This window comes from Nicotiana tabacum, chromosome 11 (genome assembly GCF_000715075.1).
Source record: "Nicotiana tabacum cultivar K326 chromosome 11, ASM71507v2, whole genome shotgun sequence".
Classification (NCBI taxonomy): Eukaryota; Viridiplantae; Streptophyta; class Magnoliopsida; order Solanales; family Solanaceae; genus Nicotiana; species Nicotiana tabacum.
Window position 1 is genome coordinate 90,460,182 of NC_134090.1, and position 19,159 is coordinate 90,479,340.

Sequence of the window (19,159 nt, forward strand, 5' to 3'; positions counted from 1 at the left end):
GAAGTGATGGGTTTTCAATGTCTTAGCCTTATACTTCTTATGTTTTGATGATCTAACAAACTTGTCATGAAGAATCAGATAGAGAACCTGGATATACATTTCATGTGAACTGGTCGAAGTCTGAAAATCAGCAAATGGATGAACGACCATGGGGAGGAACACAACAGGGACCTGGTGACCTGGTCCCTTAGGGTTCTCCGACACAAGCACAAGCCAGTGACTGTACGCAATCAATATAAAGAGAATCATAATAGGGACCTGCTCTCTTAGTGTTCTGTGACAAGAGTACAAGTCAAATACACAACTGGAACGTAGCAGAAGAAAGTGACCATCTAGAAACTGTCACAGAAGAGGAACACAACTAGGACCTGGTCCGTTGGTGTGTCCTGATAGGAGTACAGAGTCCACTATCCAGCTGGAATGCAACTGCCCAGAAGTGGTTGTGCAGACAGTACAATAGTCATTTCTCATTAGGAAGAAGCGTACACCAAGAGTTGACATCACTATCCATTGTGCTATATTTTGTGATAAAACAACCTGGTGCAAGTCACACCATTCTTTGTGCATTCAGTGATATTCTCTCAAGAAACAAAAGTATTCATCCGGCATTGAAGTCACTTGTGTGTCAAGAACAAGAAGACAACTCCACTAAGGATCAGTTTCTAAATGAGTTTATGTACATCCGTAGTTGAGTTGTAATCTTGTTATTCGCTCATCACTGTAATTCCTAATTTACTTTCTTAGAAGTGTTGTCTTAGGAACAAACCAAAATTCGTAAACTTCTGAGTTTATGTTGTGACTAGGGATAGTCATAAGTTTAAAGCCTTTGTAATTAGGATAGTTATAGAGTGGCTTATGGTGGTGCATCACAAGTTATTTTGACGTCTTTGCAATAGGTTTTTGCAAAGTGGCTTGTAATAGGGAGATTGCAAGTTAGTAGAGTTAAAAGCCTACAAGAGTAGGTCGTGGTTTTTTGATCCCCTTGTGTGGGATTTTTCCACGTAGAAAATCTCTTGCCTTCTTTACTTTCAGTTTTTACTGCATTCTAAGCATCATCTCATAGAGGACCAGGTACTCTATAGTTTGGTGGACTCATATAAACTAAAATTTGGTATCAGAACAAGTTTCTCCTATCAGGCTAACACCTAGGAGGGATCTTCAATGGCTTCTCCACCAAACTTTGAAGAAGGACAATCAACCTATAGACCTCCCAGATTCAATGGTCAATACTATGGCTGGTGGAAGACCCGTATGCATGATTTTATGATCGCAGAAGATTTAGAGCAGTGAGATATCATTTGTGATGGTCCACATGTTCCCATGAAGAAGCTTGAAGAAACAGGACCATTGGTGCCCAAAGGGAGAAGAGAGTACAATGATATTGATAGAAAAGCTGTAGAAAAGAACTACCTTGCCAAGAAAATTTTGATGTGTGGCATAGGACCTGATGAGTACAACAGAGTATCAGCTTGTGATACTGCCAAAGAAATATGGGAAGCTTTACAAACCGCACACGAAGGAACTACTCAGGTCAAACAATCCAAGATCGACATGCTCACCACTAAATATGAGCTCTTCAGTATGAATGATGATTAGTTCATACAAGATATGCACACCAAATTCACCTCCATCATAAATGAGCTTCATTCACTTAGATATGTCATTCCCAGAAACAAGCTTGTAAGGAAAATCCTCAATGTTCTACATGGGTCTTGGGAAATTAAGGTAAATTCCATCACTAAAGCTAAAGATCTACAGACCCTGACCATGGATGAGTTGATTGGTAATCTGAAGACATACGAGATGAAAAAAAGAAAGATAGTGAAAGAAGAGAGCCCAAGAAGGAAAAGAACCTGGTGCTTAAGGCTGAAAGCGGTGATTCAAGTGATGAAGATAGTGACATGGCCTATCTTACTAAGAGATTTCAAAAGATGGTTCGAAGAAATGGTGGTATACCAAAGTGGGGCAGTTCAAGTAAAACAAGGAGCAACGATCCCCGTCACAGATATGGAAAGTCAGGGCATTTCATCAAGACTGCCCACTCGTGAAATAGGAGCAATACAAGCAAAATCCTAACAAAGCAAGAAAAAGGAACTTGGTTCCAGATAAAAGATTCAATCGAAAAAGTGTTGCAGACAATATCGTTAAGCAAGCTTTTGCTACTTGGGGAGACTCCTTGAGTGAATCCAAAAGGGAATCAGATGCAGAAAATAGTTCCATGATGGTAGTGGAACTAAAGCAATGAAGTATGATTCATTGTTCGCGTTGATGGCCCAGTCAGATGATGATGATGAAGACGATGAGGTAAACTTCAGGGATGTTCAGAGAAATCTAAAATCCTATTCTTCTAAGAAGCTAAGGTATTTATCTAATGTCCTAATTGATGCCTATTATAGTCTTATAAATGATAAGGAGATCCTGACCATAGAACTAGGAGAGACAGAGCAATCTAGAGATGATCTAGTGGTCTGTGTAGTGGACTTAAATGAGACCATAGCTAATCTTAAAAAAGAATAACTAGTGTTGAAAATGAGAGAGACGATCTGATGGTAGTAGTTTTTGATCTAAAAGAAACAATAGAAGGCCTTAACAATGAAAAACACACGTTAGAAGAAAAAGTTGCATCTACTGAAGAAGAAAGGGATGACCTGTTAGTAATATGCACTGATCTAGAGGAAACCATTGAGGGACTCAATAGAGAACATAAGAGTGTAAGTCTTGGGAAAGGAAAGGAAGTAGCGAGTGAGATGCACATCATGCTTGAAAAGGAGTTAACTGTTGTGAAAATCAGTCTCTGCAGTGAGCTCGAGAGGAATCAACAACTTCAAGCTGAATTGGAGAAAGTAAGAAATGATCTTGAGAAATCTCTGAAGTGGACCTGGTCCTCAGATGCTGTTACTGCCATGTATCTCAACAATAATGGGAACAAGTAGGGCATTTGGTTCCAAAGGGAGAAAACTCCCTAAAACCCGCACAACAAGTATGTCATTGTACCTGATAACTGGCTATGTACCTACTGTGGGAACAATAGGTATTTTAAAGAAAATTGCCAGGCCAGGGTTCAGTCTGCTCAGAAAAACAAAGTGTTTACTGATGAAGTGACTACTAACAAAGGACCTGGTACCACTCGCAAAAAGCACCTGCATGGACTAGGAAAGCCCTCATTCATCCTTTCTATCATAAAAAGGGACCCAAACTAGTTTGGGTTCCTAAATCTAACCCTTTATTTGCATGAGCATGAAACAATCAGAGGAAGCGGACTGTGATAGACTATGGACCGTGGATGCTTAAAAGCTTGCAGATGAAAATATCATGAATCTCGTTACACTGAAAGCCTTGCATGAAAGGAATGTATCCTTAAGACGGAAGTAAAGGGTACATTCTCAGTGAATGAAAATGAGGAAAGGTTCTATTGACACTCAAGTGGGAACGTGTACTATGTGAATAGCCTGAAAGTACAGTCACCAATCTGATAACTAGCCAAGTGGTCTCAGTGGACAAAGGAAACAAGAACATCCACTCCGAATTAATTTTGAATCTCCACAAGTTGGTGGTATGAGATAAATGAAGTTGGAACCTTGGCATGAAGGATTGGTATATGCAAGCTTCTCACCTCCGAATAAATTAACGCAGCAGGACCTGGTCTGTAATCTGCCAAACTCAAGTGTCACCTGGACATGAGTTCACAAAACAAAGGAGGAGGGGGAAGAAGGGATCACGCACAATCTCTCAACACTCTAGGACTCCACAACAAAATGGTACTGCTGAAAGAAAGAATGGAACTGGAAAATGATACATGGACAATGCTCATCAACTATGGAATCACCAAGAGATTCTGGGCAAAAGCAGTAAATACTGATTTCTACTTGGAGAACAGGTGTTAGATCAGGTCCTTCCTGAATCAAAACCCATCATGAGCTGCCAAATGGAGGAAAATGCATGCTCTCAACAACAGGAAGGATCAGCTTGGGAAGCTCAATGCAAAAAAGACGAGCGAAGGAATCCTTTTGGGGTAAAATCCACAAAACAAGGCCACAAAGTCTCCATCAAAGGGAACACTAAATGGTAGGAGGTGCTCATGGGGTATTTAACAAGACACTCTCCCTTGTCAAGAAAGAAACGGTGATGATCAATATGATGAACCAACCCTGTCTCTTGGAAATATCTGAGGCTTCAAATAGGGAGGATGATAAAATGAGTAAGATGAAGGAGACTGGCGAAAGACAACGCAACATCATCCTCCACGTCTCACAAAGAACCTGGTACGTCACTTACTACCACTGAAGCTGAAGGAAGAGTAAAGATGCAACTCATGGCACTGTATAAGCAGCAGAACACAAAGTGTGGGGAAATCAAATTAACCTCTACATATCCCTCTTCAATCAAACTTCTGTCTCAAATTGGAAAACCAAGGGCTCCTATATGTGTGACAAGTCAATCACTCTCTTCTATTCTAGAGTTAGATAAGCATGTTTTTCTATGGAAAAGGAAAGCACTTTTGGAACGGTTCACTTGTCATGATTCATGCCTCATCCTTTGGGAGACAATGAAGCAAAACTCAATGGCCTCATCAACAATTGAAGAAGAATTTCAAAAATAAAAGGATCAAGCACATTGAAAGGTGAGATCATCTTCTAATGGTCAATACGAAGAAGTGATTGATCTATGGAAAGTATTGCAGAACCGAAGATCAAATTCCAGATATCTGCATCAAAGCCTTGAGTAGAGAATATTCTGGATCAATCAAGGTGAAGATAGGGTCACAAGAGTCTAAAGAAGAATCTGATCTTCCATCAGTTGGATATAAGAGACAACACCAGGTAAAGGTAGCTAAAGTGTTTTCTGACCAAGCCTAACTCACATCAATACCATTGTAGGTAAATACGTATGACGATCATAGAAGCTAAAGGTACAGTTATGAACTGCGAGGGAGGAGTTGCTAAAACCTTTTTCAAAAATTATTCTGGCATCAGGTTCCTGTACCTCAGGTTAGTAGTAATGTGCTTAATTTTGCATGCCCTCTCAAAACAAAAACAAATTTCTTTTTAACGAAATTAACTCAACTGCCACATCATCCGACTTTTCAACGTCTACGTGTCATGTCTTGTCTTTCAAATCCTTTTATCCCCTCTGTACGGTAACACTTACCCACAAACCTACCACCATTTTCAAAACTATTTAGAACCTGTTTCGCTCTCCACTCATCATTGGCCCTTCTTCCAATAAAACTTCTTCTTCTCTCACGGCAAGTCATGAACCTTCATCTCCTTTATATAGCTAGGATCTTCTCCTCATCTCTCTCTTTCTCTCTCTACTCATCTACCAAGTACTCATCTAATGATGATAGAACAATAGTCTCATTCTTCCACCATTAACACTACTACCACTTCGTTATTTTCCTTGAAATCATCCCTAGAGCGTCACTATTTCATGCCTTCTACCACCTTACCCACTCCTGGCTCCTCCTCCATTTCTACAGTTTTCCCATTTCTGATAAACCTTGTTTACCATCATTTTGAGAACTCTATGTCTAGTCACTCCTATGATCTCATCAAAGAACACTCAGGAGATTTTACTCCTCAAGTGTCAGAAGCCCCTGAGAATGATCCTGACCAGTATTTGAACTCCTTCATACTGGACTTAGTGACTCTCAAGGAGTCACTAGAAAAGGAAGCAGCTCATAACATCATGGCTATAGCTGCTGAGAGTCTGATGAATGAAGGAACATATCTCTCATCTGAGTACCAAGGGAAGAAATTCCATTCCTAGAAAATGTGAGAACCACAGTACTCCTTGAGTCCTTGGCTCATGAGATATTCTCAGAAAAGCCTTCTGATGAACCTGATTCTCTTCCATGCAAACTTATTCATATACTTCCTGTTCACTCCAAGCTCTTAGAGTCTTCCTCCAAATTACCCACTATCAGGTCACTGCAGCAAGAGAGTTTTGAATCTTCATTGCAGAAACGTAAGAGGAGTGTCAAGCCAAAGAAAAAAAGGAAAATGAATCTAAGGGATTTCATCAAGAGTGTGTCAGTAAACCGGATAGACAAAGATGCTTCCAGGGAACCTGGTTCCTAGTACAACAATCTATGATAGTTCAAAAGTCTACAGAAAAGGCCTCCGATAAAATTGTTGAGGAATAGAAAGGGTCATCCGTGAAGTACAACAACAAGTATAAACGGAGTCAAACTGAGCTAGCCGTGTCTGAGGACAATATTGTGGGGATATCAAGCTGGAAAAGAAAGCCTGCCGAAGGGCCTAGCAAACAAAAAAGGGAAACTGTTAAAGAACCTGGTTCAATAAGGTCCATGACCTGTGATGGTAGTCTTTGGCAGCAGAGATTAAGAACTCAGAAAGTGTTGTGGGGTCATATATTTGATCCAGTAATTTTGGGGATGGCAGGCATGAGACAAATTCTGGAGATTGTGGAATTTCAATAATGAGAACACTTGTTTGAAGGGAGCATGCCTCTGGTATACGAAGATGCAGTACAAACTTTCTACGTATCTCTTTTCACTGTTGAGGGGGATCACATCTGTGCACTCGTAAATGGAGTAGACATCGTACTCGACGCTTCAACATTAGGAAAGGTTCTCAGAATTTCGTGTGAAGGTATATCCTCGGTTAAGGGTGTCTGTGGAATAAACTTTCGGAGAACTATCATGAAAGAGCATGCTATTCAACAGGGGGAACAAGTGCGTAAGAAGGTATTGCTTCCTGAGTACCAGCTTCTCTTTGAACTGGTCAATAAAGTACTCTTACCCTGCTCTGAGAGGTGCTCTATTGCTATGAAATCAGATATGGTCCTAATGGAAGTACTTGATGAATTTGTCCTAATCAATTTGCCAGCAATCATGATAGATCATATGCAGAAGGTGACAAATTTTAAGGGTGGAAATCATGGGTTACCTTATGGCTTTCTCCTAACTCAGGTGTTCAGATTCTATAAGGTCCCCCTGGGGAATCCCAGAGTGGGCACACGCAAGCAGACCTCTCTAAAACTACTCTAGAAGAATGTAAATGTATAGAAAGAGTTGGTGGAAGCATCTCGAGCATTTCTCAGCTGATCAACGCTCAAAATGTAGCTTCTGAGGAAATAAGAAGGCTAAGGGCTCGAAATGCCATACTGGAAACTCAGCTCAGTCAAGCAGCTAAAGGACCTAATTCTGTCAATGAAAAAGTTGCACGACTGACAAAGGAAAATGATAGACTTCAGGCTCAATTACTTGAAGAGCAACTGTCTGCAAATGCTCGACTGGACTAGGTTCTCAAAACCATTGTTGTCTCTTCCTCCAAGCCTCCTTCCTCTAGTGTTCCCTAGGACCCTCTTAGTGTCCAACTATTTTTGCTCCGAAATCTCATGGCTGCTGTTATACTTTTGTTTGCTTTTTGTGTGATGGCATGTTGAACTTAACCATTACAGCTCTTGACTTACTTAGTCCAATGTAAACATTAATAAAATAGCTCCCCTTTCTTTGCCTGTACATTACTGATTTTCTCTTGCTTTTCTTTTCTGTCATGTTGTGTGCACATATATGGCATGAGCTAGCTGTGTTAGACTTCTTTATGCTTATTACCTGTTCTTTTTAATGATGCCAAAAGGGAAAAAGTGTATAGGTAAGGGGTAATATGTATAGGTGCGGGGTAATATGTGTAGCTGAGAGATAATATGATTTGTGTATAAGTGAGGGAAAATCACAAAAGAGGGAGATCTGAGATTAAGGGGGAACTTCGTGTAATTCTGGCATCTCATCTGGTTGTTTCTGCTCTAAACAAATATTGTTCATGCCTATGTTTGTCATCATCAAAAAAAGGGGAAATTGATGGGTTTTCATTGTCTTGGCCTTATGCTTCTTATGTTTTGATGATCTAACAGACTTGTCGTGAAGAACCAAATAGAGAACCTGGATATACATTTCATGTGAACTGGTCGAAGTCTGAAAATCAGCAAATGGATGAATGACCACATGAAGTAACATAACAGGGACCTGGTGACCTGGTCCCTTAGGGTTATCCGACACAAGTACAAGTCACTGACTGTACACTATCAATATAAAGAGAAACACAACAGGGACCTGTTCCCTTAGTGTTCTCTAACAGGAGTACAAGTCAAATACACAGCTGGAACGTAGCAGAAGAAAGTGACCATCCAGCAACTGTCATAGAAGAGGAAAACAACTAGGACCTGGTCCATTGGTGTGTCCTGATAGGAGTACAAAGTCCACTATCCAACTGGAACGCAACTTCCCAGAAGTGGATGTGCAGACATCACAACAGTCACTTCTCATTAGGAAGAAGCGTACACCAAGAGTTGACATCACTATCCATTGTGCTATCTTTTGTGATAAAACAACCTGGTGCAAGGCACACCATTATTTGTGCATTCAGTGATATTCTCTCAAGAAACAAAAGTATTCATCCGGTATTGAAGTCACTGGTATTTCAAGAACAAGAAGACAACTCCAGTAAGGATCAGTTTCTAAAAGAGTTTATGTACATCCGTAGTTGAGTTGTAATCTTGTTATTTGTTCTTCATTGTAATTCCTAGTTTGCTTTCTTAGAAGCGTTGTCTTAGGAACAAACCAAAATTTGTAAACTTCTGAATTTATGTTGTGACTAGGGATAGTCATAAGTTTAAAGCCTTTGTAACTAGGATAGTTATAGAGTGGCTTGTGGTGGCGCATCACAAGTTAGTTTGAAGTCTTTGCAATAGGTTTTTGCAAAGTGGCTTGTAATAGGGAGATTTCAAGTTAGTAGAGTTAAAATCCTACAAGAGTAGGTCGTGATTTTTTAATCCCCTTGTGTGAGATTTTTTCACGTAGAAAATCTCTTGCCTTCTTTACTTTCAGTCTTTACTGCATTCTAAGCATCATCTCATAGAGGACCATGTACTCTATAGTTTGGTGGACTCATATAAACTAACACGAAACAAGGACGTAACTACAAGGAATCAAAACCAAAGTTGGGAACCTCTCGTATCAAGGCCCAAATAAAGCACATGTCCCTGAAGCCATCGAGACCATGCCCCCAGACCTGATTGGAATAATGAGACCTCGGAGAGCATTGCCAAACGTCCGCACATGATTAACAATGAACTGTGATATCCGCTTCCAACCAGATATCAAGTCGTGAATCTCGGCTGTATCGGCAGTTGATCAGTGATTAGCGAAAAGGAAGATCTTTACCTTTCATAGAATTGTACTTAAGGTGGACGTTTATTATTCAATACACATGTTGCGATACGCATACCAAGGAAATTCACATCTATATTCTCTGTTTTAAGTTACTCAAGGTTCTTATCTTTGTTCATAAGTTCTTCATAAGTGTTAGCTCCGAGCCGAAGGCAGGCTACTTGTTAAGCTTTTAACCGAGCCCAGATTCGGTATTATCACTCGTTTGGCTATTTAATCTAACTTTTATCTGCTTATCTAATGCCATTAATTACTTGTATTGAATTAGTCCACATATCCTTAAAAATGGATATAAATTCAATTGTTATCCATTTTTTAAGGGTAAACATATATAAATTAAACTCTAAGTCAAATCATTCGTAATTTAACTAAACACCTCTCTGGATTTGTTAGAGATGTATAGTAAGGTTGCATTTTCTGTTTTCTCTAATTATTTTCCTGTAAAAAATAAAAGAAATGTTTTTCCCTTTTTTCTTTCCTCTTCCAAATTGGGTTCCAAGCTCATGCGAATATAAAATGGTTGTACTACCAGTCTACCACCCTAAAAAATGGCAAGATGTATAGACAATACTATTTAGTCAATGCATATTTCACATTTGTACCTGTTAATTTGCCATCTGTATCCGAGTCTGGAACCTAAGTAATAAGTTTTTTGACTTAAGAGATAAAATTAGGTACAACAAAGAGTTGAGAACCATTTTACATACGCAATATGTTAACGGTCAGTTACCCCGTTAACATGGTCGTTAACGTATAGGGATGTAATATATGCGATATACTGCATATTATTATTTCATCCAAAATTTAGATCTAGGTTTAAACAATTAGATTTCTATTAATTAGAGTTAATCTTAGCCAATATTAATATCTAAAAGATGGATTAACCTATTTTGTAGCAAGATGCCACATATACTATTTGAGTAGCAATAAATAGCAACAATAATACAATACCCAATGATTCAAGAACAAAAAAGGTAGCATTAAATGGTAGTAAATAATGATGAATGACATTTATGTAAATAAATGTGTGTGGGTCACCCGAAAAGGGTTAGATTATTTGATATTCCTTCTGACAAGGATAGGTGGTAATAAGCCTTTGAATATTCGGATCCTCCTTGGATCGTGGGAGAAAGATAGATAAAGATCTCAAGAAAAAGGTTCATTTTATATGCCAATGATAAAGTGAGAAGCTTTAGAGAATGTTAATGTATTGCTTGTTCTACAATGAGTGTCCAACCCTCTTCATAACTACATATCTTTCTATTTATAAGGGCACATGGGCCACAAAACCCTAATAGCACAGATGGGAGGAATATTCACTAGAATATTCTCTGTAAGGAACTATTTCTAAACTAGTCGTTACTGCTCTGTTAAAGGGAATGTTCGTCCTTTGTTGGCTCCTCGACCTCGACTTCATCTTCTGCTGAAAATAGCTTGATGACATGTGGCAGCCTTCAAAGGCTTCCTAAATGTTTATTAGACTCATATATAATTATGATAATTTTTAGCCCATATAATTAGTTCCTTCGCTTGTTGAGGTCATCTTCATGGTCGAGTTCAATGAGCGGATAACAACGGTCGTGGTCGTTGTGATAAACCGACGGCGTAGCATTTTGTGGACCGCATATTTCAAAATCTTACGAGCAAAGAGGGGCAGCTGTGAGCATGTGATTTTTGTCATATACGAAATACTCCTATAAAATCCCAAGAAAATAGATTTTCTGTTAATTATTTGCCATGTCAAGAATTTTTGTAGAATTTTATGTAATTGTTTGCATTTTTGTGCATGTTTAAGTTTTATTTAAATCATAAAAAATACCAAAAATAACATGCATTGCATTTAGGCTTTATTTTTATATTTTTAGGTTTAATCAGTAATTACTTTTTTTATAAAAAAATAAAAATCACAAAAATGACCCATTTTTACATTTTCCTTTTTATTTTTTAGATTATTAATTTTTCACTTTCAATTTAGGATTAATTGGCTTTTATAATTATTGTAATTAGGTAATTGGTTTAATTTCACAATTTAGATAATTTAGGATTTTAGTTTTAGGATTTCTAATTAAAGAAAGGAAAAGAAAAGGAATAAAAAAGAGGTATTTGAAAATGGGTTCTTTTTAATTGAATTAGGTTGATTTTTGCATCCCAATTTAGCCCAAATCCTTTCCCCAAAATACCCAAATCTAGGCCCAAATTCGTTCCACTCGGTCCAGGTCTACCCAACCCCAAACAATCCCGTTTCGTATTTGAATGATCACAGTCGTTGGATTTTGTTAATCCAACGGCTCGGAACTGAGGAGCCCTTTACTATATTACTGTCCGAAGACAGATCCCCCCACCCAATCAAACCCCTTTCACTTCCATCTCCCTTCTCTCAACAAACCAAACCCTAGCCGCCCCTTTATTCCCTCGCCGCCTATGCCACAAACCACCCGCCGGAAATCGCCCTACGGCGGTTCCGGTGCTCCAAACATCACCATTTTTATACCACAAAATCCTCATCCCCTCCTTATCCTAGATCCCCAATCATGTTTTATCCAAATCCCCGCTGAATTGCTCAAATTTCGGATCTAAGATTCAAACAAAAAACCTTAACTCTTCCAAATTACCCAAAATTCATACCAAGTGATCCCCACCACCCCTTCTTCCCAAATCCACTACCAGTTTCCTTCAAATCACCATTAACACTGTCAATTCCCAAATCCGAGATTCTGAAAGAAAACTGAAAACCCCTAATCCGTTCCTAATCTGGTTTCAACGGGTTCAAAGAACTGATTTGAGCCAAAGTTTATGCCAATCGATTGTTCTTGACAAGAACAATTGATTAGCATTAGTTTTGGTTGATTTCAAGACCTACCAGATTCCGACCATGTAAGCACTGACCGACCAAGCTTCATCAAATACCATCGTCCTTTGATCTGCTCTGTTTGTTCAAGTTTTTCCGGCCAAAATCAGTTCGTTTCTGTTTCTTCTCTACTTTTCACTAGTTAGTTATTTTTATTTTTATTTAGGTATCAGTCTTGCTTGTTTTGATTGTTGGCTTGTTTGAATTTCAGTAAAATAAGTTTACTTAGTTAATCATTTTAATGAAATATAGTTCGATGCATTTAGGATAATTAAGTCGGGTTAGTTTAAATTAAGGTTTTGCTTTTTTTAATTGGTTCTATGTCTGATTTAGCCGCATGGTTTAGGTTCTCTTTTCTTTCTTTAATTGCTAGTTTCATTACTTGTATGTAGGTTCAAGTTTTTCTTAATTAGGTTTTAATAATTTTCCTTTGAAACTCATGCTAATATTAGGTTTAAATATTTCTTCTGTGTTTGTTTAATTTCTGATTCTGTTCATATCAAATGATTTTAGGTTTAAGGGTTGGTTGCTCAATAATCTGTTCTTTTGATCTTTGCTTGTGTGTTAACTTCTGACTTGTGGTGTTGGTTTTGATTTGCCAACAAATATGAACCCTAAGGACTTAACTGAACCAAAAAAGTTTAGGTAAAACTGCAATAAGCAGACTTTAGAAGGGCAATTTGGGGTTTTCTAATTAAGAAAATATTAGAATGTTCTAGAATATGGTAGTTGTCCCCATTCTTAGCGTGAAAATGCTGGTAATGGATAAGAAAAAGGACAGTCAGCTGTATAAAAGATGTTGTACCTTTCTGCAGTCTAAAATTATGTCAGAATATTCCCTTTTGATGCTTTGTTTGTGCACTCTGTAAAAGGGAAACATTCCCTTACTCTCACACACACAATCATCAGCATTTTTTCTGCACAAAAAGGTCCTGAAAACACATAGATAAAACATTCTGAAAATCACCAAAAGAAAAGAGCACTTTGAGGATTTAGGGGTCCTTTTGTTCATCACTACCGATTTTTGAACTAAAACCTCTTAAAGTTCCTCCTATTATGGCAAAAATCTGATTCAGTGTTTCTTTTTAAGGTTCTGGTTTCTTTGGCTGTGGACTGCTGGTTAAAAACTGGTCATTTTGCTAGCATTCTGAGTGTCATTATACTGGGTTTGTTGTTGTGTTTGGTTGCTGAAACTTATTGGTTTTTCCTTGACCTTTATTTGGTCATTTTGTTGTTTCTCTTTCAAGGTATGTAACCAATCTTTACATCAAATGAAATCGTTGGTCTAGATCTATACTTCATGTCTATGTGTATTGGCTGTCTGATTCAATGGTAGAATTCAATATGTGTTCACTTTCTTTATCAGCTTTTTCTTGTGTTGTATATGCATTTCTGTAGTATGAAAATTTTCTATGTGAGTTTAGCCCTCAGCATGTATACCTTTTCTAGCCAAGTATCAGTCATATGCATTAGATTTCTACATGATCTTCAATTTGTTCCATGTTATTTGATAAAAAAAAATGTCCAGTAGGTAGGTCAGAACTTGTGGATCCAGCCACCTGATGGTTTGGTTTACGATTCAAGACATTGAGCAAATTATATCTCGTGGAGCATTTCCTTGATTTTGGACTTGTGCTTAGTCTAGTTTTGGTTTTGTTTTGTTACATAAAAGTCTGGATATTCTATAATAAAGAATGGTTTGTAGTATTTTTTTTTTTTTGGAAACATGATTATGTATAACAATTTGAATATGTGTATCAAATTGATGTAAAGCTTTTGCCCAAGGCTGAAGGATCTTAACAGGCTGGGCTTAATGTTGGCCCAAATGAGGGAGGTTTGGTTGAAATCGCCTTTGTATGGTTTCTGGGCTTCTACATACTGCTGAGATTCAATTTGAGCCCAATCCATACTGCATGTAACTGTTCCCTACAATACCATTAACGAGTAGTCCAAATTAAACCTCTACGTCCTGTAGCGTGATAGTCGCCTCGTCGGTAGGGAAATAGAACGTATGCCTCTCTGGCCTCCAGCACTCGATCAGAGCTGTGATCAATGGCCAGTCGAACTGTAGCCGGTCGACCTCGATGACTCGATAAAAACTAGTCTGAGTGAGGCACGCGACAATAAGTTGATATAGTGGGTGATCCCTAATAAAATTTCAGAATTCATTAATGCGTCGCGGGTGGAAGTTCTGGCTAAAAAACTCTCCATCACATATACGTGATGACATATGGCCTGCCTGGAGCGTAAGTAGCTTACGTGACACGGGTCCAGGATAACAGTCGGACGATTTATAATGACGTGTGTATATTGAATAATATTAATTAAATATACGTTATCTTACTTTTTTCATAACGAAAGATTTATTTATTACTATTGTTTAAGATTATAAGGAGTATTATCTAACTGCTGATTCTCGTTTGTGCTAACAGGTATTTAAAATTTTATTCGTTAGTAAAATACCTACAATATTTTACTAGTTTTAATTCTCGGAATATATTAAATATTTTGATACAAATTAATAATTAGTTTTTATTTAATTAATAATGGTTTATACGTTATTTTTTAGATTTAGCGATAACAATTCGGCAGAGTATCCTTTGTACTGACAACTATTCAAATTTTAATTCGTCAGTTATAGAACTCTACATTATTTTAATTGTTGACTTATCATGATTTCTTAAAATAGTTAACTAATTAATTAAAAACGAAGTATTATTTATTATTTAATTAATTCATACATTTTTGTACGTTTAATTTTTGGATTTCGTGACAAAAATTGACAGAGTATCCTCTGTATTGCCAACTAAATAATTTTTATTCAACAGTCAAAGAATCCTAAGTATGTTATTTATTTAACTTGTTTGTGGGGGCGAAGTAGGAATGTAACAACCAAAGTAGGAATCAAAATACTACTTTTATGGCGGGCAAACAAATAAAGTAGTCAACATTTAACAAATAATTAATGTTTACATACTATTACACAAATAATTCAATACTATTAATAAACAACAAAATTCACAAAATTCTGCAATTAAACAATATTCAACAAAATAAATAAATAACAAAAAAACTCGCTAAATTTCAAATAATTTGCAAAATTGACAAACACCAACAAATATCGCAAATTCCATACAAAAAATATAACTATTTCTATTTTTTTGGAATTTAAAAAAATCCCGAAATCTATTTTACAATTACTACAACTTACAAAAAAACAATTGCACAAATGATCCGAACTAAAGTGCACAATAGTTAATACACAATGTAAATAATTAATACGGAGAAAAGTTTTTAAGAAGTACCTTTTGAAGATTTTTGGAATGTTTGAATGTGAATTTGGACTACCGTTTCTCGAAATTCGACATTTGACCGCCTACTTTGTTCTATGTCATGGAAAGACCTTTAATTTTGTGGGACCTATATATATAGGCTCCAAGGAGGACAAGAATTTTTACACTGGACGGGGGTGGGGTGGGTCTAATTTATTAGGGTATAACGTATGTATTATATGACTTGTTTCCAATTAAGGTATAACGTATATAATACATACCCTATACATGAACGATTTCAAATTAATGTATATCATATGTATTACATGTGCTATACATTAACGCCAGTTACCAACTCTTGTTTGCACCTATTTTAGTCTCTTGAATCCAAAATTTGTTCTTTGGTTTCGGTCTCTCTATATCCCAACCAGGGGCGAAGCCACATATCTTAAAAGGGTTGTAAACTGACAATCCTTTATCAGAAAATTACACTGCGTATATAGGTAAAATATTAGGTTTAGAGATATAGAACATATATTGAATACTCTTTACGGGAGAATTTTTTCACTTCTTTCAAGTTTGAACACCCTTGAAAAAATTTCTGGTTTCGCCACTGATCCCTACACACGTGCACATAAACAGAGAGATAATAAAAAGACTATTTATTGCTCTGGAAAAGAACTTAAGTGTCATGAGCAAACAAAAGAGGTAACACATAGATTTACCGTCCCAAAAAGTAGACACTGGAAAAAAAGATTAATAAAACATACTACAAAATCCTCAAACGAAAGATCTAAAGGACCAGTAATTATTTCTGTAGTCCATCGTAATAACAAGCCAAGAACAAAGACGAATTAGCTAGTTGTTCTTGAGTGTCATGAGAAAACTCTTCCCTTGTCCAATTTCATTTTCGGATAGGAAACTGAGAAAATCAGAAAAGCTGCTTTCTTTATAACCTTTTGGATGCTCTTCATCTACTAGCTCTTTAGCTGTATCAATTTTCTCATCCATTCCCAAACTATGCAAGCTAACAACAGAAATTACTCTTGTCTTGTCAGAGTTAAGTGTAACCCTATGTACCACACTTTTATACAAACCATTACTTAAATGGTTACCTACATGAACTTGAAGGGTACCATATATGCGTGGAACTACTCTCCATTCTTCATAGCTCAAGGCCTAATGAGCTCTGAAGGACAACTGTTAAGATACTGTAGTCTGAATGTGGCGGCAAACCTAATGCAAGGCCTGGTTGAGGACATGGAGGATAAGAATTTACTGCTATCACATTTACACCTTCCTTAAATTTACTGCTTAAATATGTTGGACCAAGTCCTAGTCCTTCAGTAATGAGACCCATGATATTCATGGCTAAGTTTTGTTCTTCCTCTGCATATTTGCCCATCTTCTCCCTGAAATTCAATATTCAAAGTAAAGATTTATATAGATTCGATATTATCTATAACAGGGGAAAGATGAGATATATTTTGTTCCATCACACAAAATTATTTTATTCTTGTCTTTTTCACGAAGAATCATTTATAGAATTTAATGATTCCTAACAATCGATTCATCTCTTCCACTATCTGAATTTGGTATGGTTATATGCTTTAATAATAAAAAGAATAATGAATAAAAAAAGAATTATGGCTACGGTAGAAAAGAAGGTTCCATAAGAACATTATTTAATTCTTTTTGTAAATTTATGAAGAATTAAATTTGATTTCTCTCCTATTTACTACTGCAATTATTACTATATTTATCAAAAACCTTTTTCTACTTCTTCTTTCAAGTGCCCAAGAGGTTGAAATTTTTTCCTACTAATTGGGGCTCTTTTAAGTGCAATTTAACTGCTTATAACAGGTTATTCATTTGTTTTTAAGTTATTATATCATACTTGATAAGTTGATATGGTAAATTACCTATTGTTATAGACCAAATTAACTTGATAATATAAACTCATCTCTATAATACAAACTACTATGAAGAAAATATTGTTTTAGAAAAACATTCTCTTGTCATACTAAACAAGGTTACAATAGTGGATGACGTAAATAGAAATAAAATAATTAGTATATATTGCAAATGAATTTTACACTATTTGGTCATCGAAAAAATAATTGCAAGTAACCGTCCATAAAACATGAAATTAGTAACTTGAAAATAAAGTAGGTTAATTGCTGCAACAACTTTAAAATTACAACTAATATAAAATTATATAGTGTTAGTAGATATAAAAGTTTTAATTCAAATAGAAATTCATAACAATATGAAGGTAATAGCACTCATGATCTATTTATAGTCAAGACTCAAGAAATAAACGAGGTACGTACCTATAGTCGGGCGGGTATTGAGGCCACTGTTGAATCCAATCATTTAAAGGATTTGCATAGTGCTTGAGGAAGACCCTCCAGAACTGAACCTTGTCTTCACCGTCCCTCAAGCTTGTGCCATATCGGACTGCTTTGAACACATCATTCGACATAAATTTTTCTTTCTCTTCAGTAGGCAGGTCAAAGAAACCAAAGGCGGCTGAAAGTGCTGCATCCATTATATCCTGGGATATTCCATGGTTGATTACCTTTAAATGAGGACATATTAATATAAACAAGTTGTAAATTTGGATCAAACAATATAGGTTTTTTTTCTTTTCATCTCCCATACTAAAAACAGAAAATGGTATATTCAATTGTTTAGGCCATGCATGCTTGTAGTACATTAGATGAAGACACAACCAAAATTTGTTATTGAGAGAGAATTGAAAATGTGGAATTTTGCCAAGGTGGAGATTTGTTGAAGTTTGGCAAAATGCCAAAGTCCCACATTGGTTGGGAGTTAAGTTTGGGGGGATTTTTCCCCTATAAAAGAAGGCCTAATGTTTAGGATTGAAACACACCTCTCATTTGCCTTCTCATCTGTTTAAGGCATTTGTATCTTCTCTCTTTAGTATTATTTCACTTGTATTTTTGGAGTGAAATAAAATATTGGTTGTGTCCGAGGAGTAGGCAAAATTAGCCGAACCTCGTAAATTCTGGTGTTCCCTTTATTATTGTTTTATTGTCTTATTTATTATTTGGTGGCTGTCATAATTTTTGGTATAGTAGTTGTGACTTATTCACACTATATACATTTGGCTTCCGCAACAATTGGTATCAGAGCCAAGGTACTGTCTAAGTATGCTCTGTGGTTGCAGCATAGTCTGATCTTCCACATCAGAAAAGATTTATCTTGGTAACTGAGTCAAGGTTCTGTCTGAGTATGCTCTGTAGTTGCAGCTTAGTCTGATCTTCTACATCAGAAAGGAAATAATCTTGATTTGTGTCGTCAGCTATTAAATAATATTTGTGTCAAATATGGAGGACAATAAACAAGAAGAATCTACATCAAGTGTCAACAATACGTCATCATTGGCATCTTCGCTTATGACAAGAATTGTGTCAAATGCGAAATTTGCGGTAGAAATTTTTGACGGGTCCGGACATTTTGAGATGTGGCAAGGCGAGGTTCTAGATGTCCTTTTTCAACAAGGGCTAGATCTGGCCATTGAAGAAAAGAAACCAGATGTTATTGGAGAAGAAGATTGGAGAATTATCAACCGTGTTGCTTGCGGTACCATTCGATCCTACCTTGCTAGAGAGCAGAAATATCCATACACAAAGAAAACTTCTGCAAGTAAATTATGGAAAGCACTGGAGGATAAATTTTTGAAGAAAAACAGTCAAAATAAATTGTACATGAAGAAGAGACTGTTTCACTTCACCTATGTTCCTGGTACCACGATGAATGAACATATCACCAGTTTCAATAAGTTGGTCACAGATTTGCAAAATATGGATACAACTTATG

The 19,159-nt window shown here is 36.7% G+C and overlaps 1 pseudogene; it reads right to left on the minus strand.

Moving 5' to 3' along the window:
- Positions 1 to 16,045: 16,045 nt before the first annotated feature.
- LOC107782226 (2-oxoglutarate-dependent dioxygenase 21, chloroplastic-like) lies at positions 16,046 to 17,868 on the minus strand (annotated as a pseudogene).
- Positions 17,869 to 19,159: the final 1,291 nt, after the last annotated feature.